At 40.7% G+C, this 21,228-nt stretch overlaps 1 long non-coding RNA gene across 3 annotated transcripts in view; it reads left to right on the top strand.

The window, feature by feature from the left end:
* The window catches only part of LOC122225296, a 48,984-nt gene that overhangs the window by 7,149 nt on the left and 20,607 nt on the right, over nucleotides 1–21,228 (top strand). The window contains exon 3 of one of the 3 annotated variants that reach the window (XR_006205189.1): nucleotides 6,909–7,023. The exons of 1 other annotated variant lie outside the window; for it this stretch is intronic. This is a non-coding gene — a long non-coding RNA (uncharacterized LOC122225296). Of the gene's footprint in view, nucleotides 1–3,864; nucleotides 4,086–6,908; nucleotides 7,024–21,228 lie in introns of those variants that run through there. One more of the 3 variants, XR_006205190.1, reaches the window with a different exon arrangement.

Genomic DNA, 21,228 nt, shown 5'->3' with positions numbered 1-21,228 from the left:
TTTATCTGGCTAGAATTTAATAATATGGCTTTGTTTGTATTAAATTTAATTTTGTAGTTAACAGTTACCTTATGTATATTATAACTGATACTGATTTCTTTTAAATTAGATTCATAGAAGTAAAGAATAATTAAAGTGGTACATGGAAAAGGCACAAATCATGCAGGCAGAATGCAAATGAACACAGTTTGGAAAATACAGACCTGGATGATCTCTAAGGGTCTTTGTAGTTCTAAAAGTCAAAGATTGCACTGATGGAGGGAGGCCCAGAGAGGATAGAAATTTTACCCAAGGTCACTGGGCTCATTAGTGGCAGAGCTAGGAGCAGATCCAAGACCTCCAGATGCTCAGGCTCACGTTCTTCCCTCTGAGTCTTGCTCGTGGTCCAAAGCCCTGGGACTTCTCAGCTAAGAGAGCCCTGTCTTGGATTTGCCCTGGAGAAAGGGGCTGCTGACAGGGGTACAGTCCTACATAAAGTTCTGCTCACTCCTGACTGCAGCAAACCCTGAACCATGTCCTAAAACCAAGCTGCCTGCCGGAATCTTGCTGCATTCTTACCGAGCCCTGACACCACGGTCAACACTGGGAATTTGGGTGGGCCTAGAGTGCCTTTAGTATTACTGCTATAATTCAAAACATCCAAATTATTATTTTCTCCACAAGATGAAGCCAGGGGAGTGCTGTTAAGTGGAGAGAAAAGTGTTTGTTACGCTAGGCGTTCCAACAAAATGTCCTCCTTTGCCATTAAATCATAGCATTTCTAAATGAAATGATATTTTGCAAACTTTGGCAGCGCCTGAAATTTGGACATTGTGCAGATTTTTTTTTTCTCTTTCCCATTTTGTGCTTTTTCTCCATGTAATACAGAGAACTACTATTTTCTGGCTTTACTTTTCTTGTTTGTCTTTCCTTATGATTCAAGTTGTCTACTTTCCCCAAAGACTTCAGAGAACTTGATTTTCTGCCCATAACTTATCATTTCCAATAAATAGTGAGGTGAGAAATAGAGGCTCAAGGATACAAACCATTGCCCAAATTGGTTGTTTCTCAGTATCCCCCTTTCTCTAGAATTAATTATGAAGGACTTTATGGAAAGAGATCTGCTTGTTACCAGGATATCCTCAAACAAAAAATTAACGAGGGTGGCATACACACACACACACACACACACACACACACACACACACACTGGAATATTACTCAGCCATAAGAAAAGAATGAAATCTTGCCATTTGCAACAACATGGATGGAGCTAGAGAGTATAATGCTAAGTGAAATAAGTCAATCAAAGAAAGACAAATACGATATGATTTCACTCATATGTGGAATTTAAGAAACAAAACAAATGAGCAAAGGTGGGGGGAAATAGAGAGGTAAACCAAGAAACAGACTCTTAACTACAGAGAACAAACTGATGGTTACCAGAGGGGAGGTGGCAGGGGCAGGGGGAAATGGGTAAAAGAGGTGATGGGGATTAAGGAGTGCACTTATGATGAGCACCGGGTGATGTATGGAAATGTTGAATCACTATATTCTATACTTGAAACTAATATTAAATTGTATGTTAACTAAATGGAATTTAAATATAAACTTAAAAAAAATGAAGTGCACGTAAGATTTTTAAAAACTAATGAGAGTATATCAACATGGCAATTAAGTCCTCAAAGACTAAAATTGACCAATAAAATCTATGAAAGTTGGCTTCATCCACATTAAACTCTCTACTCTTGTACATTCTGCGTGAGCATTACTAATGTGTATTCACCCGTTCTCCAATCACCTCTGCTTCCATGAGGCAGCTCTGGGTAGAACTGACTTCCTCAGGTCCCAGCTTCTTTTTCTTTTCTTGGTCTTCTCTGACACTGCCTGCAAATTTCAGGAGAGTGGCTTTTGCATCCACAGCCCCACTGCTGGAGCTCAAAAACTCAACATAGCTGCTGAGGAAACCCATTGACAAGGCTTGGGTGTGTCTGGGCCTATAGCTGGCCTGCTTTCCTCCTATGAGACCTGAGGGGCATTGATCGAGTAGGACTGAGGTTGCAAGTCAGAAAACTCTCTGAGAAATCTGGCTTACATTAAAGAAAATTCCCCTTGGTGAATTGAAAGGCGGAACTTGACTGTTCTGCTCTCTGGCTCAGGGAACACACCATACCTCTTCCTTCAGAATCTTTGGGCAGTGTCTCTCAGTAGGCTTGGCTGTATCTCTTTTGGGCCCCCTGTTTCTCCCTTTCTTGCCAGCTCTCCATCCTCAAACAATTATTTAGACCTATAACCTAACTTTGGAATGTTTGGACTCAGGGCTCAAGGAACAGAAATAATAAATAAGAGCAGCTATGTTCCCTGGCTTGGCCTGAGACTGATTCTCATTACTTGAGTATCTTGGTATTCATTCATTTACTCATTCATTCATTCAACAAATATTTATTAAGAACAGTGCCCAGCACCATTCTAGGGATTATCTGTGAACAAAAGAGACAAGAATCTCAGTTTACATTGGAGCTTACATTCTTGGGATCAGCACCAGCTTCATAATTTGCAGGGGCCAGCACAAATGAAAATGCAAAGTCCTCGGTTCAAATTGTTAAAGATTTCAAGACAGCAACAGCAAAGTATTAAGCAATATGTGAGAGCCTTCTAAGCGTGGGCCCTAATGTGACTTGCACAGGTTGCCAGCTCTGGTAGGGTTGAGTGGAAAGTTAACATGTATACCACTAATGGAGAACAATGCAAAGGATGGAACACAAGAAATCTGCTATCTACAAGAATGACAACTGTTGGATTTTCCTTTGGTGATTCAGGGATCAACACAGAATTTTGCTGGGTCTCAGGACATTATCAGATTATCATTTGTCATTGCACAATTAAAGCGTTGGCTTTGTGAGCTCTGAGTGTCAGGATGATGGCTTAGGGACAATCAGTGTGCTTGGGGATTCTAAAGGAAATAATAAGCTCACAAAAATTATACATTTTAAGATTAAACTGAGTGGAGTTACTTCTCATGATTACCTCCCACAACCTTCTGAAAATCCTTTCAGTATCCAAGTGAATAAAAGTGTGCATGCCATATGAATACCAAAATTGTTATAGCTGTAGATATCAATTATTCTGGTAATTTAGGACAACCTGTTTGAAAGAGACCCCAGTGGAGTACCAGTGTGGTACATAGGTTCAGGGGTTAGTTTCTCAGATGATCTGTATAGGTCCTCAATGTGATTTTGAATGCACTGACTGCAGATATCTGCGGATGGCTATTCCATCATGTCAGGCCCCAAGCTTGTGCCAGATCCTTCCCTTACCTCCGTTCATGTTTCTCTTCCATCCAAAAGTAATGAAAAGAGAGCCAAGGCTCTGAGAGTCAGACTCTGTTAATTTCATTTCTGGAGAAAAATACCAAGAACATGATTCCCAATTCCAAGCCCAACTGACAAGGAGGGGGATTCAAATGAATGATGTGCTGGCATACTCCTCCTGGGGTTTTGTGAAAATAAAAGAAGTCGTGCAGTCTTTGAAAACGAATACCAACTGAGTAACAGCACTATGTAGGAAAGGTTTTGTTCTCAAGGTGACCATTTCACAACTTGGACTTTTGGGGGGCTATTCTGTTTAACAAGTGATGTGCTCATCATAACTGTGTAATCAGGTGTGTAGAAAGATCACTGAATGAAGAGTCAGAATAACTGCTTTTGAGTCTTGTCTCTACCATTAAGTCAAGTTTCTAGTTCTCTGAGCCTCAGTTCCCATCTGTAAAATGGGGAGCTAATAATTTGTTACTGAATTGCAAAGTTCAGATTAACGCTACATATGAAAGTACTTATAACCTTCAGAATGCTTCACCCATGTAGGGTTGATTATTATTGTTATTAGTTTCTATTTTCCAAGATGAGCTCTTTAGATGGCAAACGTGAAGATGGATGAAAGCGACATTGCAGGTGGAGCCCTCTGACTATTCCCTCGTGGGGAGAAGCAGATAGAGTACAAGATTTTGCCTCGCAGTAATGGTTCAGGGCAGCTGAGTCCTGTCACAGAAAATTTAAAGGCCCTCCCCTTTTTCATTTCCCTCCAAGAACTTCTACCTGTAGTAATAAAAAATCCTGTGTTCGTGTCTGTGTCGCTTCATTTTGGGAACTTGACTTTTATATGAATCTCTGTCCCTGTGTGGGGCTGCTGAGTATTATTTCTGCCTCATCTTACCAGTGAAGAAAGGGAAGTATATGACATTAAATGATTTGCCCAGGTCACCCAGAAGTTTATGAAAGAGTCCATTGTTTTCTTCGTTCTCCACCTTGGTCACCACAAGAAATCCCTGCAGAGTGTCCGGGATAGTCTGATACTCAGCCTTAATTCCTTGCCAGGACCAGAAGCCATGGTTATCCCTGTAGGGACATGCATTCGACCCTCTCCCTGTCCCATATGACTGGCAGACCTTCTTTCCTGTAACCAAGACATTGTTAGCACACAGGGATTATAAGCAATACTTGCCCTATGCAAACCCCTTAAAGCTAGGTACTGACAGACACTAGAAGGGGACCTGGCACCCTACAGCAGAAGCACAAGCCTAGGGAGCAGCACTGGAGGAACCTAGAAAGACCTGCTCTAAGAGCCATTTGCACCTGGTTTTGAACCTCAGGCTAGCCACTTACTAGCTGTGTCACTCTGAACAAGTTACACAACCTCTCTGAACTTCTATCTCTTCACTTTTAAACTGGAGTCTTTAGTATCTACCTCAGGAGGACTATTATGAGAATTCAGTGAGCCTCCACATGCATATATAAGTGTGGGCATACACAGAGGATAAGATTGAAAGAAAGAAGGAAAGAGAAGGGGAGACTACTGGCATATGTTTAACACATGCTGGTAGTGCAAGAAACATCATTTCCAGCTCCCTTTCCTCCAACTGGCCTGTGGTTTATCTCAATGATTCTTGGCTATATGGTGCTTCTCAAGGGCTATCATAAAACACTATGGTTTTAGGTTTGAATTAAGTACTACATTGTTTGCAAGGAAAATTGTTCATTAGCACTCAGAGAGGAAAGTTATTTTATGACTTCTTAGAAGAGGATTGGCCCCAGAGCAGGTAGGCCACAGGCATTGTATCCTTGTAGCTCCCTGTACTCGCCCATCATAACCCTCAAGAGGGCTCGTTTCTATTGCTTACTTCAATTTTTGTCTTTCCTGCCAAGCTCTCAGCCCCCTGAGGGCAGGGGAAGGGTCTGTTCCATTCATTATTTCTCTACTCACACCAAGCCTCCTACCTGTATATTCTAGCAAACCAATAACTGCTACTCATATCTGATTGTATGAGAGGCTAACAGGAATTAAGTTCATGGGTGGTAGGTTTAAAATGGATTATTAACACGCTAAGTAGATTTCAGGCCCATTTCCTCTTTTCGATATTAGTGTGCAAAGGACAATCCAGTTCTCAACAAAAGTTCCTTGTTAAGAGAAGAACCTTGGTCTGGCAGAGCCATGTATTCATTCATTCATTCATTCATCCATTCCACAAAATTCTTCTAGCATCAACTACACACCACGGAGTATTCCAGCTGGGATCCATACATAAGTGACCTCCCAAAAAACCTAAGTCCCTGCATTCCAGTAGATTACATTCTAGTGGGCGAAAACAGACAACAAACAAAAAAATACACAGTGTATCAGGTGGTGCTGAATGCTATGAAGGAAAATAAAGCTGGAATAGAGAGCCAGAGAATAAGAGAGGTGCTGTTTCAGATATTTCAGGTGCTATCTCAGTTTTAGATAGGATAACAGGAGAGGCCACAGACAAAGGGAAGTTTGAGCAGAAGCCTGAAGAAGTGAGGGACTGAGCGTGTGGGTGTCAGAGGCAGCATGTCTGAAGTAGGAGAGTCGGCCAAAGTTGACAGTCATGATTGGCTTTTCCTCTGATGGAGATTGGAAGCCATAGGACTAAGGGAAAGCTACGGGAGCCAGTATGGTGGTTGCAAAGAAAATATTATGCTTCTCAGAGCTTGCTCAGGGCAATCCTGGCTCCTCTTTCAAGCAAACGCAGGTGACCATTCTTGTCTTTGGGCTAGGGAAACAATTGTGGCTTTGTTTTATATCTTGGCCAATATTCTTACAAAGGTTTTAACGATGGAAAATGCAAACCTGCAGATATGATTCCCACACTACCTGAAGGCCAAACACCTATTTACGTTACCCAGGTTGCCGCAGGGCCTGGCCGTGACTCCTTCACTCTGGGAGGCTACTGGCCAGGAATAGCTTTTGGGAGCCAACCAAGGCAGATGCCAGCCCCCCTCTCCACCATCACACCCAGGAATCCTTCACTGACAAATAACAGAAGAGCTAGGGCAGGGAAGAGAAGCATGCCACTTGCCCACCAAACACACACTACAGCAGCTAGACAGTTAATCTTCCATCTAAAGAAATTTTCAGGCAGCTTCAAGATACATATTTCCAATTTCTCCTGAGAGGAGAAACTGATGGGAAAGTCGCACCTCCCAGTCAGTCCCCAGTTCACAGTGAAGAGCTTGAAAAATCACACACAAGGAGATGTGAAACCGATAAACAGAGCTGAGAGCTCCTCTGAGAAACTCAGAAACGCAGTGGCAGCTGGAAAACCTTGTTTTCCTCAGGTTTCCAAACTTCCCTCAACTATCTTCACTGTTGGTCTCCGTCTGGTGTGAAATGATTAATTCTTTTAAATGATGTAGGGCATCATAGAGATCCAGGGCTTCTTTGCTCTGCTCCGAGACTAGAAAGAGACAGATGCCATCTCACTACCTTCTGGTTGGTTTTGTTATATGACCTCTCCCCCATAAATATTTATGCTGGCAATTTAAAATGACCAAGTGATGCTCTATTTACCTGGGGCAAGCTTATCCTCGTTCATTCATTGTTTTTCTTGTACACCCTATCTGCTTTGGCCACAGGACACACTTGTCTGCTGATCTAAAGATAATACTCATATTCCCTAGTCCCAGGGGATGCAGCGCTTGGTAAAAGTTGTAGGAGCTGACCTGGACCAAGGGGCTACAAGAAGGTCAAGTAGGTTGAATGGCTTTTTAGTTTTGAAATTGTCTCACAGTGTCTTGTGAATTATTCATTGATCCAAAATTATTTGTATTAAGTGCTGAAATGTGCTGTGTTGGGGTTACAGAAATGAATAAAATGTGACCCTCAATCTCAAGGAGATCACAAATTGGTAGAAGCAGAATATGAAAATTGAAGACTAATGTGACAGTAGTGTGGGTGGTTAGTGGCCTACCCAGAAGTTTGCCCCCCCTTCCTTCCTTCTTTCCTTCCTTCCTCCCTCCCTCCCTTCCTCCTTTGCTCTCTCCCTACTTTCCTCTCTCCCACTGTCCCTTCTGCCTTCTGTCCCACTCCCCTCTTCATTACATATTATTGATCATTTAACCATAGCAATTACCAGTTGACAAATAGCACATAAGACCAAGTTGTTACCCTCAACACACTGACTCTTTAGTATTACCCAATGTCTTAGTGAGAAGTGGTTTACTTAAGGGGACCAGTGGCTCTCAAATTACTGGGCTTTTTTTTTCTTTATTTTTTTACCCCGTCAGCCACACTCTCTAGAAATATCTCAGCAGCAGACCGTAAGCAGTTTCTGGGAGTAGGAACTCAGTTATTCCAATTCTCTTCTACTTTCTGTTTATCTGGTACAGAGTAACAGCTCAATAAGTGTTGAATGAGTGAGTGAATGAATAAATAAAATATCCCAATTACCACAGAGTGGCTGGGAGACTTAACATCCCACGGGAAAATTGGATCTTTATTGGTGGCCAAACCAGATAACTCAAACCACAGTTGGAAAATTTACTTTGGTGTTTTGAGTTGTATGCCATAGACATAACTCAATAAAAATATGTGGCTCTCTTGCCCAGGAGGTTTCTAGACCCATCTAGGAATGACACTCACTGAAAATATTTTGGCAGCTCTTTTGTCAACTTCTTTCACCACTTGAAAGCTGAGTTTTAGTAGCAAGAATATTTTACCAACTCTTACCTGGAAGGTTCTAATGATGCCCAAAGGGAGCCTGGAGATGACTTGGTGGAGTCCACTGTGCTTCCTGTCCATGCTAATTTCATGCCCTATTGCTATACCTTTAGGACTTAGGATCCTGGTTTGCTCTATGTCATGTGCTTGGTGTGGTGAAAGTGGTGGAAGAAGATTAAATTCGAACTTAAAGGATCAAAGGGCAAGTTTGGAGATAGGCAGTGTGATCTTGAGTCCTGTATTAGTTTCCTGTTGCTGTTATAACACGTAACCACAAATTTAGTGGCTTAAAACAATACAAATATATTCTCTTACTGTTCTTAAGGAAAGAAGTAAAAAATGAGTCTTATGAGGATAAAGCAGAGTGTCAACAGGGTTAGTTCCTTCTGGAGGCTCCTGGGTGAGTTCATTCCTTGCCTCTTCTGCTTCTAGCTGCTGCTGGCATTTCTTGGCTTCTGGCTGCATCATCCCAATCTCTGTTTTTGCAGTCACATTGCTTTCTCCTCTACTGTGGTCAAATAGCCTTCTGCTTCCCTCTCACAAAGACTTGTGTGATCACATTGGGCCCCTCAGATAATCCAGAATCTCCTCATCTCATGATCTTTAATCACACCTGAAATGTCTTTTTTGTTATGTCAAGTAACATTCACAAGTTCCAGGGATTAGGAGGTGCGTGTCTTTGGGGGAAGGGTCATTATTCAGTCTACCATAAGCCCTTCAGTCTTGCTGAAACTATGTATGTAAATTATGGAATAAAAATGAATTGTTACATGGTGTTTTATATCACTCTTGTACTGTAAAGACTATTAAAACACACAGTTTATTGCTGTTGTTGTTATTGTCATTACCACTACTCTACTGAAGAACCCCACTACATTTGCCAGTCAAAGAAGGTTCATGATCCTCAAACAGGATTCTTTTAGTGAATTCTCCCATCCCTACCCAGGTCCCAATAAACTGTGAAACTGCAAAATCTGTTTGATTATTACATTTAAGGTGCAACTTACATTCAGTAAAGCACACAAATTTTAGCTTAATGAATTTTCATGTATGTTTACCTTCGAGTAAACAGATCCAGATCAAGATATAGAAAATTCCTAGTACCTTAGTAAGGTTTCCTCAGGCCTCTTCCCAATCAGTTCCCCCAGGTACTTAATGGTCCTGTCTGGATGGGGGTTTTTTCATTCAAAAATTTGTCCTTGAGATTCCTTTGAGTTTTTGCAAAAACCAGAAGTTTATTATTTTTTTTCACTGTGTGAATATGCCATAATATATTTACCCATCCTATTTTTAATAGACATTTGGGGTATTTACAATTTGGGCTATCATGAATGAAGCTGTCATGGAATATTTTTGTGCATGTCTTTTGTTGGATATAAGCAGTCATTCCCAACAACCAAGGAAGTCCATCATAATGGAGGAAAAATAGGGAAATGAAAAGCCAATTTCACTTTTAAATACAATGTAACAAATAACAAATTGAATCCAGACCTAGATGTGGAGTTTTATAAACACAAAACAGGAGGGAATGTTCCTACCCAAGTTAAGGAGGTTAGCTCAGATACAGTGGAAGAATGTCTGAGAAGTTCACAGTCCATTTCATGGCCATGATTTTGTCTGGGACAAAAACTTTGGTTCTCTGTAGGGGCTGCAAAGACCCATCAAGTGCACTTGCTGACCCGTATCAGTTAGGACAGAAAACTCTGGCAGGAATTGAATCAAACTCTGGCATGTCTCTCTCTCTCAAAGGTGGTTGGGTAGGTGGAAGAGGGCATGGTTCAAAGGCAAGTAGGGAGGACTGTGGTTTGAAAAGAAAGGAGGAGCCATTGGCAGCTTAAGGTCATGGAAATGTGGAAACAATCCATGTCAGTTTATTTTATGATCATTCCTCAGAGTTTCCATCTCACATTGGATTTTTTTCTGGGGCAGATTAAGAAGGGGAATCAATTAATGTGAATCTCATGTTACTGTAAACAGTTGGAGGTCTTAATTGGGCCGGGAGTGAGCAGGTGGTCCTTCCCCAGTCAGCTATCCTTTCACCTGTCAGTCAAATGAGGACTGGGCCTCCATCATTCATTAGCAACCATTTGTCACCTCAAACAGAGCTTTGAAAAGATTTCTTTGAACTTTGTTTGGGATTGATTTTCTGCATATGCTGAGCTGTTACTGACAAACTCTGGGCAACTGCTCCTCTGTAACAAATGCATTAAAAGAAAGGGTGAGAGGATTTTAATAGCCTCCAAATTACAGAGCCTAGAAGGCTGGGATTCTTTCTCCACCCCGAATTCACCTCACCAACCCTTCACTTCCTGGCATTGCATTACAATGAATAACAAGAACTTTATCCTTCTTAAGAGAACTGTCTTACACTTTTGCTTATTTATTTATTTATTTATTTATTTTAATCTGCCACTAGTTCCAGACTAAAATTGATTCTTAATGATGCTTAATTAAGAGCGGACTTTATACCTTGGCTTTGTCTCTTACTTTTCAAGGAACATTCAGGGAGGGTATTTGCATTATCAAGGGCTGGTTTGAAGCACTACCCAGATGGTCCTAGAGATGCGCTTTTAGCCTCTTTCTTCCATTCTTGCCCCTCTTAAGGTCAGGGGCTATGGCTGGTTTGCTCAATACTAGATGTCAAGTATGCTCCACTGTGTCTAGCACAGAGGTGATGCTCAATGAATATTTATTGAGTTCATTAACTGATTCAAAAAAACAACTAGTTGTCACTTTTGCCTTGTAAGGTAAAGACATGTTGTAACTTTCTGTAGCCAAGGAGAGTAGCCATAGTTCATCAGCCAAATAAATTGTTGGAAGGATCCATCTTCTATTTATTGATTTACTTGTTTTACGAGTATACGAGTAAAATTTATGCGTTGTGGAAATTTTGGAAAACATACATAATTCTGATGAAGTTGTGATATCCCCTGCCATAGAGCAGGGTCTTATTTAAAGAAACATGAGTGATCCAGCCAGAAATAACCATCTTTACCTACATTTCTGTCATATGTGGAAAGCCACTGAAGAACTTCCAACACGTGAACTCTTATTTCAATCTCTTCTTCCCCCTATTTCTTCTCTGGTACCAGAAAACATCCAGAGTCTCCATTTCTCTTCCTATCACTCTCTCCTCTTTCAACCTCTCCCTCTCCCTCCCACGCCCTCCCCAATAGAACACTCTTGCCCTGCATGATGGCTCCACCCATCAGCTTCCCAGTCCCCTCGCTTTTCCCACCATGGGAGGCTAGTTCTGCTGTGGCTCTCAGTACATTTTCTAGAGATAATCTGTCTAAGCAACTTCAGTTCTTTCTCAGAGATCAGGGAGGATGAAAGGGTGGATTTCTCCTGTCACACACACGTTAAGAATTATCATCCTATCTCAGGCAAAACTTATTAGAAAATTCAATTTAAATTAAATCTCACCATATACACATAACCAGTTTGTACTTTTTTTGTGACGATACTATAAATTACAGTATTGTATTCCACTGTTTAACTTAGCATTTTGAGCGTTTTCCCATGTAATTAAATAATATAAAAAATGATTTATAGGTGCTGCCAGTACTCAGTCTTACGGAGGCCACATTGTTTTAGACAATTCTTCTATTGTTGGGCATTTGGGTTGATGTGAGGTTTTTATATTTCTCTTCAATTCCATGCCATAGGGAAGGCATTGGCTCTAAAAAGTGGACTTTGCCAGAAGACAGGCACCAGCATAATGAAAGGGGGGCACTTTCATTATGGACCTAGGTCTCAACATTTACTATACACATTTTCCTCTTGCTGGTTTGGCCTCCTGGGGGTCAGAAACTGAAGCTGTAATCAGTGGAAGCCAAGTGTGCGGGCTGCCAACTTGACTCACATTAGGAAGTTCCCAAATCTCCTGGGCTGTATCTTTCTTTAGAACCTGACAGATCCAGGCATAGTGCAAATTAAATAGGATGAGCCAAGCCAAATCTCCCCATCTTTCAAATTTCTGAGCGTAGGTCTGAAGCAGCAAGGGGACTTTTAACACTGACCTCTGGTAAAAAATGATAACACACTTCTGTTAATGGACCTGGAAAACCCCCAATAGCTAGAATCGGTGTGTGTGTGTGGGGGGGAGGGTATTTTGCATTCTCAATTTTATTAGTTTGGTTCACTCTACCAGATTTTTATACTCTGTTCCTTAGGAACTATGGAATGCCTATAAACCCAGAAAACTGCACTGAACTTTGGGAACTGATCCAGTTCTGGTTGCTAAACAGATAAAAAATAGAAAAAAAAAAAAAAAAAAGGAGCTTGTCAGAGGATAAGCCTCATTTCAGTGCTTGCCAGTCTTCATATGTGAAGCCCTGGGACTATTCTGCCTCAGTTTATTTGTAAGGAAGATTAACAAACAATCGTCTTGGGGGGCACTCGCCATGTGTCCTGAACATCCCACTGCTAAGTAAGCACGTGCTGGCTGACACCGCCTTTCAGTGGGCAGAGTTCTTTGGGAGTCAACGCAGATCCATATGGAAAGCTGAGTTCATCCCTTAAGATCCCTTCAGTGTTGGTTTTTGGCCAGGATCATGTTTTTGGATCACCAGAGAACACGTGCTTTTTGGTGTATTTCCTCTGGCTAGCTTTATGCTTTTTGGTTAGGGAAAGGAGGCAGCGTGTCATCCCCCTGCTTTGCTTACAAAGGTGGCTGTTCTGGCATTACATGAAAAATGAAATAATGGGGAAAATGTGACCAACACTGGGATGGTAACGTTAATAAGTAATCAGGCCAAGGTGTATGCGAGACAGGTGTGAATGGGACACCAGTACCTAATGGCTGTCTCTTCGTGGATGGGGCCTAATTTCTTGACACTAAACATGGACAAACCAGAGGTTGTGTTAATTGGGAATGACAGCATGTATCCTGTCTGTGCTAGTGTTTTGTTGAGGTTGACAAAAGTTGACTAAGCCGGGTACATTGTGCTAGGAATTGGGCATTGTTTTTGACACTGACCTATCCTTCTCTACTAATATTAGCTCTTTAATGAGGTCATGCTGATATCAATTTTTAATATATAAAAAGTTGTAAATATCTGACCTTTTAGCTGCTGAGGAGACCTTCACAATCTTGTCATCATCTGCACAGATTCTTGTTTTTCATGTTTTCCTCCTATCTTCTTTTATGTCCATGCTTTTATATTTGTCTTTAAATTTTTTTTTAATTTAAAAATACCAGAATCAATTTTCATGTTGGAATTACATAACATTCCATTGTTTTAAGAGCCACTCTATTGGTCAGCTACCTTGAAGGATGGGACTTACATTCTTCCCATCTCTGTGTTAATACATTTATATTGTTCTTTCTTTAGTGGTACAGCAACTTTGGAACATTGTAGAAACCATAGGGTATTCTTGTAACACACTGTGTCCAGATCACTTACCCAATGAGGACCAACACAAAAAACACTCTTGTAAAGGTTTAGTCTGTTATGATACTATGGCAGATCTTTCTATCTCCTGCACTGAAGGCAGTGTTGAAAGCAATCATTGGAGGTACTGTACCTAAGATATAATGCATCTGTATCTAGCTTGCTATTTATAATTTTAGCACATCCATGGTATCAGAAAAACAGAACAGCTCTGTTTAAAAATCCTTGGCAATCTATGGTAATCTTCTTCACTTACCTCATCACGTTTGCAAGGTAAAGTTGATATTGAAACTAAACTCTGGGAGTCCTGTCTTAGTATCACCAAAGAGTTAAAGAATGAAATTCATAGCTTAGATTTTTCTCATCTGTACTTTGGGAATAAGATTTGAACACATAGCACCAGGTACTGGCAAAACTGTAAGTTAAAAATGACTAGATGGATAAGGTATCAGGAGTTCAGATGATGGCAGGAATTGATGAGGTGGAGTAGGTAGCTTCACAGGACAATTTGGAATGAGAGAGGAAACTGAGGCAAAATTAATAATGGCTTAAAGTATTGAGTCTTTTGAGAATATTTCTATTTAATAAACCAGAAAATCTTCAAGAACCAAAGGACTGACTCTATTACAATGGACTATCAGGCCAAATGACAAGTGGTGAGGATAATTTGGGGTCAAGGATTTTAGCACAGAGCCCGTAAGGCACTGAATAAGCTATCCCTCTTAAAATGCCTCTTTAAACTGAGTTTTGATAGGCAATGCCTTTGGGCACTAAATCTTTGAAATAAGGCAATTTCTCAGAAAGAGTAATTAGTGCCTTGCTGTGGAACTGCCTCTGGGGCCTATGCTTTGGGACCACTTTAGAACTGAGGCTGCTTTGTCACATAGTGCTTCAGGTGACTGTCAGAAACAAATCCTCTTTATGCATCCTTTTTCTTGCAGCTGATGGTTTTAATCTGGTGAAACCTGGAAGCCTGATAAAAGTGAGATTCCCTTGCTTAGAGCTGTGATGGCATCTGCACCAGAGTTTAGTTGGAAGTGGTTAGACCAGAGCATGCGAGGCACAGGCTCCTGACCAGACTCACAAGGATGTGGCTGGAGATACTGAGAGTTCTCAGTGCTGAGTTGTCATGGGCCATTGTCATTGATCCCAGATGCCACTGGCTACTTTGGGAGATAGCTGATGGTGGTACCTGTTAAGTCTGGCAGTAGAAAATGAGCAAAAAATCCAGGAAGGTAGGTAAACACCATCCTTACCATATTCTAGAGACTTCCTGGATCTAGCTCTTGCCTGCTTATCCACCCCATCTCTCACTACCCTCCCCTCATTTATTATCATCCAGCCCTAATGATTTTGGAACAGGCCACCAGTTGGTTTCTACCTCAGGACATTCAGACTTACCATACAAGATGAACCTCCATCCTGTGTTTGGCTCATTGTCTTCCTTCAGTTTCATCTTCTATATCACCTCCTAAGATCATGCTCCCCCGATCACTCTCCCTAAATTACCCTAATATTACTTTAGTCACATGGATTATCTAGAATTATCCCATAAATTTGTTTATTTCTAGCTTATTTCTAGAATATAAATTTCTTTGAGAGCAGGGAGTGTTTCTGTTCTTTTCACACTGTCTTCCAGATGCCTAGAATGGTACCTGCCATATAGTAACTGCTGAGTAAATATTTCTTTCATGGATAAATAAATAAGTGGACAAACAGGGGAGCCAACATAGGAACTGAGAGGTAGAGAAAAAGAAAGCTTTGGGGTATAAGGCCATGAAAAAATAACAAAGAATTAAGCAACAAAATAGTTATTGGGACCAAGTAAAATGTCAAACTCAGCTTAGTAATAAATACTGACCTGATGAAAAGCCACTGACATAGGTCCTTAAGTTTGTTCTAATTAGCAGTCACTTTTAGACTTACAGCCTGTAGTATGGCTGAGCCTGCATGAGGGTTAAGTCATTTTTAGAGTTGCGTGCCTTGAGCTAGAAAACCAAGTGGACATTACAAACAAAATTGGAAACCAGATCAGCAAATCCCAGACTGGTATTGGTGCTACCACATCCCTCTCTGCACAGATGGCAGACATCGCTAATAGATGACAGAATCTTTATTGCCAATCTAGCAACCACCGACCACTAGAATGTAAACTCCATTTGGGCAGGACTTTTGTCTATTCACTGTTTTATTCTCTGCTCCTAGAACAGTGCCTTTTTCTTGTAGAAATGCAATAAATATTTTTTGAATTAAATATTTGATGAGTGACTCAATCAGACTTGACAAATGAGATACATTTTATTTGCCATCCCTGACCTAAAGCAAAAAAGATAAGGAATTAAAATTGGATTCAGAGAAGTGTTATCATAAAAGAGTAACAACTAATCTGGTCATTCTGAGAAGTGTTTCCATGCTGATAATAGGCACCTGCCTCACCATCTCCCTAAAGTACAAAGCCTGGGGTTGTTCCTTCAGTTTGCTATAAATTTGAAGCAACTCAGCTAAGATCCAAGATGCATTCTCTTTGTACCAAATTATACTACTTAGCAAAAAAATGTGATAGCAGTATATCAGGTTATTGTCATACTGCAAGGACATCCATTCAACATTTATTTATTGCCTACTATACACTTATATTGTCCTCCATGATGAGATTTTTGAGCCTAAATTTCTACTTCCAGAGAGGAGAATTTCTCCAGCAAACATTTCTCAAAAAGTCACTGTTCAAAAAGAGATTTGTCTGGCAGTGATTTTATCTATTAACATACTGTTGATCCATCACAGAGGCTATAGCTGAAATCGTACATGGGTTTCATAATTAAGAACATGATCTCTTTTTAATTCATTCATTTATACAATCAATATTTTTTGAGAACCTACTATGTGTCAGGCCTGTGCTGGGGATACAGTAATGAAAAATAATGATCAATAATAAGAAAAACCCAAATCTTTTTCATGTAGATTATATCTTAATAAGGAAAATGGACAGTTAACAAATCAAAGCATAAATATATAATACAATCTCAGTAATGACAGAAAACTTGTTTCAGTCGAGTAGTGGAAACAGGAACTTGATTAGAATGGGTTCAAAAAAGAATGAGATGTTAGGACATAAAATAGTGATATAGGACAATTTTTAAAAATGGGTTTTGTTTTATAGGGAAGCCAAAAAAAAATGGTTGAAGGAGTAAGAGTATTAAGGGCAAGGATTTTATTAAGGTGAGAGATTGTTTCAGAGCTGCTGGCAATGACCCACTGGATGAGGGAATTTCACAAAAAAGAGAGGGGATAATTGCAGGAACAGTGTCTTAGAGGAGACATGAGGGGGCAGGAAGTAGTAAGCACATAGCTTTTATTTTGAGGAAGGTTAAGGCCATTCTATACTTGAGTGCTAACTCATCCAGGAAGAGATAAAATTACCTTACTCTCATCCCCATCTGTGTTTCTTCATGCCAGCCTACCGTCAGCCATATTGGAGAAACTGAGGCAGTTTAGTAGCTGGCTCATGACTGAACCTGGGGATGCCAAGAGAAATGAAGCAGAATTCTTGCCTTCAAGGACATCTCAGTCTAGTAGACTTCTGGAAAAATACACCCCTCTCCTCATATTAAAGAGAGGTTTTCTCCCAGAGAATGACTTGATCACTTAATTGATTTTGTTGAGTCATTTTAAATCCAGATTTTTATTAACCTTTCTTTCTTTTACACCCATTCTTGAGTATCTTGCCTTGAATTCATAAACTCCAATTAGGTATTCTTGGCTAATAACTTTGCCATGAAAATATCTCAAACTATTAAAGTCTTGAATAAAGTATTCTGTGCTTGACACTCCCCACAAACCTCATAGGATTTGAAAAACTTGAAGTATGCAGAGGGAAATCAGACTAAACGCTCACATATATTTTATTAGAAACATTTCTTTAAAAACATGAAGACAAGGGGGAAAAAAAAAGACCAAATTCAATTTTCGAGCCTGGCACTTCAAGTTCTCTACAGATAGCTCTATTCTAAACAGTAAAAATAAAATCAGCTTTGTTCCTGAGCATATGCTTTTGACATTTTTTTTCCTTGAAGTCTGTGAATTATTAATAAACTAATTTCTCTTTATAGTTCAATCTTTGGAGATTTAAAGTGTTCACTCAAATGCACAGGCCAGAGATAGAGCTTCAGTTCCAATCAGCTCCAATCCTCTCCAGAGATGCTGGCCTTGAGGTATCTCTGAGTCTTTGATATCAATCTTTGATCCGACTGGGAATTTCTGATCATTTCTAGAACTAGTCTGTTAATACCACTTAATGCCCTATTTAAGTTGGACCATTCTGCCAGCTGATTTTATGCTTTCACTTTGCTCCTGAGATACTTTATGTGTGTGTTTATGGCATACATATGTACATATATCTCGCTATATAGTTGTACTTGATGGATTATTTCTTGGCAGGTTGTATTAGAAGGCAGAATTTTTGATAACAGAGGATGTCTAGTATATTGGCAGCTCTTGTAATGAACCACATTGGAGCTAAGTACCACCGAGAGTTCTTCTGCCCTCTCAGTGGAGCTTAGTGAAGAGAACTTTGGGCTCTATAGAGAAAATAAGTTTGCAAAACTCAGAACTGTATGACAGTGGAATAGGTGAACTCTGGATTAAGTTCCTTCCATCCATCCTGCACCGGTGACCAATGGTCAGGGTGAGGAGGGAGAGAGGATTCCTCCATTAGCTGAAGCCACTTCCAACATTATTTAATTCTATTCCCTCCTATGTCCTCAATGTATGAAAATTATTCTTTTTTGTTGTTGTTTGTTTTTTTATTGAGGGAGAAACTGAGACACTGAGTTTAATTGACTTGCCTCATATCCTGCATGCTATATTAAGGGACTGAGCATGCTTTCCCATCTATTTAATAGACCTTAGGGGGGATTCAGATTCTGGATGAGGTCTTCTGCCTCTCTGATCTCTGGTCTATATTATTGATCCAAAAGGAAAAAAAAAATCTAGCAAACACAGGCCAAGCCTTATGCACCAGTTCCTTGCCCCTCGCTCCCTTGATACTCTCTGAGGGAAGTGGCTTCATACTGAACCCATCCCTGCCTTTTTCCCTCTTCCCTCTCCCTTAACAACCTGCTAGATTATTACCAAGATACAGGGATCAAGCGAGAGGATCGCCAGGTGACCATGTCGAAAGAGCCGCTTAGCAGGAGCACCAAAGAATTCAGTCATTGCCAACATTGCCAGCTCATGCAGGCAGCAAACTTGCCTCCCTCCTGAGAGGCCTGGGTCAGAACCTGAGCCACAGAAGCAAAGGGAGGAGGAGGAAGGGAAGGCAGAAGAAGAAACGAAAGCTTTTCCTTTTTTATTTTTAAAGCCAGTTCTATTCTGGGACTTTATTTACTTTTTTTGTTTGGCTCCAGGGGTTAAAGGGTTCACAGTAATGGAAACTGGAGGCCACCACTTTATTACTCTTCCTCTGGACTCTCAGGACTGGTTTACTTGGTGCTGAGTATCAGCTTCGTCAGTTTTTCTCACCCAGGACCTCTGCCTCATCCGGCCCTATGAACTCCCTCTGTCCAGGACCTGGGAAAAGTCAGCTCAGCTGTAGCCATTGCCAGCCTCAGCTAATTGGAGGTTCAAGTGGTTGTCCATATGAAGCAGCATTTGCGTTTACCAGTGTTTACGCTTCTCCTTAAAGACCCAGAAAGCTTTGGGATGAAAGAAAATGCTTGTCAAAGAAAAACTTTTTTTTTTTTCATATTTTGTAGTATTTTTAGCCTTTCCAGGTTTCCTTTTAAAGATTTTGGTTCTCCCTCTTCTCTCAAACTCCTGGGCTTCTTCTAAAGAAATATGTCCTTATCCTACCATTATACATATTGCAGAAATGTGTGTCAATAGCATGTCACATTTCTTTGTAGAGGTGGATTTGATATAACATGCATCAGATCCTTTTCTGGAAGGAAGAAGAATATGTCAAGAATGGCATAGAGAGTCTGAATAGGCACCACATCAAGGTTCTCCAGAGAAATAGAACCAGGAGCTGGCTCACATGATGATGGGACTGGCAAGTCTGAAATCTATAAGGCAGGTCAGGAGACTAGATACTCAGGCAGGAATTGATGGTACAGTCTTAGGACACATGTTTTTCTTCTCTGGGAAATCTCAATTTTCCTCTTAAGGCTCAACCATACGATCTAACACTAATCTTCTTTACTTAAAGTCAACTGATTGTAGATGGCAATCACACCTACAAAATTCCTTCACAGCAACACCTAGATTAGTGCTTGATTATTTCACTGAGTTCTAAGCCTAGCAAACTCGACACATAAAATTAACCATCACATGCACCACCAAGTCCTTTCATTTATATTTAATGACTTTCTCTAATTCATTCACTTCCCTCTATAATCCCACTCACAACCCTAATCCAAACTGTTGTCATCTCTCCTGAAGCAATACAACTTCTTAATTTGTCTCCCTGGCTACACTTTTCCCTCCACTCTGCAAGCAGAATAATCTTTTCAACATGTAAATCTGATCCTGTAGCCCTCTGCTTAAAATCACTCCATTGCATTTGCCTGGATCTAGGATCAGTCACCACTTCTTAGCACCATGGAAGAAGCCCTGAAATGTTGGGTTCTTCCAATTTCTGCAGGCTTCTCCATGTTTTGTGCATTCCAGCCACACTAGCCATTCAGTATCTTGTATCCATCCCTTCTGCCATATGGTCTTTGTTGGCCAGTTGCAACCAAACTGTTGCTTCTGCTTGACAGCTTGTTCCCTCCTCCTGGGCCTGGGTAACTCCTACTTATGGCCATTAGTCAACCTATTCTTTTCTCCACTACCCTGACCAGATCAAATCCTCTAATTATATATTATCATAGCCCACACCTCTTCTTTGGAAGATGCATTACATTAGACAGATTATATTCATTTGTATGATTATTTGATTGATGTCTATGTTATCCCTAGACATTGCTCTGTGAAGATAGCAGTGATGACTAACTTGCACACTGCCACATGGCTAATGTCCAGTATGGTGTTGATTCATGGAGGGTACTCAGTAAATATTACTGACTGAACATAGGGATGAATTGTCCAAGTTAAGATGGAGGTCATGAAAGGATGCTGGTTACATCCTGCCCCTTATCCTTACCCATTTCACACTCTTCTCCCCACATCTTGGACACAGCTACAGTTTCCTCTGACTTACAATCTTACCTCACAGTTGGACACTGAGACTAGGAGTTTCAAAAATGGCCAGGAAATCAATGGTAATTACTGCATATCAACCTATTTGGCTGCTCCCTTGAGCTTGTTTGGTACCTAGACCCCTCACACACATCTAGTGTCTTTAGTCCACTACACATTTCTATATTATTTTATTTTATTTTATTTTATTTTATTTTATTTTATTTTATGAGAGAAAGAGAGCACAAGTGGGAGAGAGCAGAGGGAGTTAGAGAGAGAGAGAGAGAGAGATGGAAAATCTTCAGCAGGCTCTATGCTCAGCATGGAGACTGATGCCAGACTCAACCTCAGGAGCCTGGGATCATGACCTGAGCCAAAATCCAGACTCAGACACTCAAGCCACTGAGCCACCCAGGTGCCCCTCCCCACCAACATTTTTGTAGTTTTGAAGATAGTTCTAATATTTTAAAATAAAAAAATTTGGGGCACCTGGATGGCTGGGTCGGTTAAGTGTCCAACTTCGGCTTAGGTCATGATCTCACAGGTCATGAGTTCGAGCCCTGCATCCGGCTCTGTGCTGACAGCTCAGAGCCTGGAGCCTGCTTTGGATTCTGTGTCTCCCTCTCTCTCCCCTCCCCTACTCTCTCTCTCTCTCTCTCTCTCT

The sequence above is a fragment of the Panthera leo genome, chromosome A1, assembly GCF_018350215.1.
Source record: "Panthera leo isolate Ple1 chromosome A1, P.leo_Ple1_pat1.1, whole genome shotgun sequence".
NCBI lineage: Eukaryota > Metazoa > Chordata > Mammalia > Carnivora > Felidae > Panthera > Panthera leo.
Note: the sequence above shows the minus strand (reverse complement) of the source record. Positions and strands in the feature narration are given on the sequence as shown.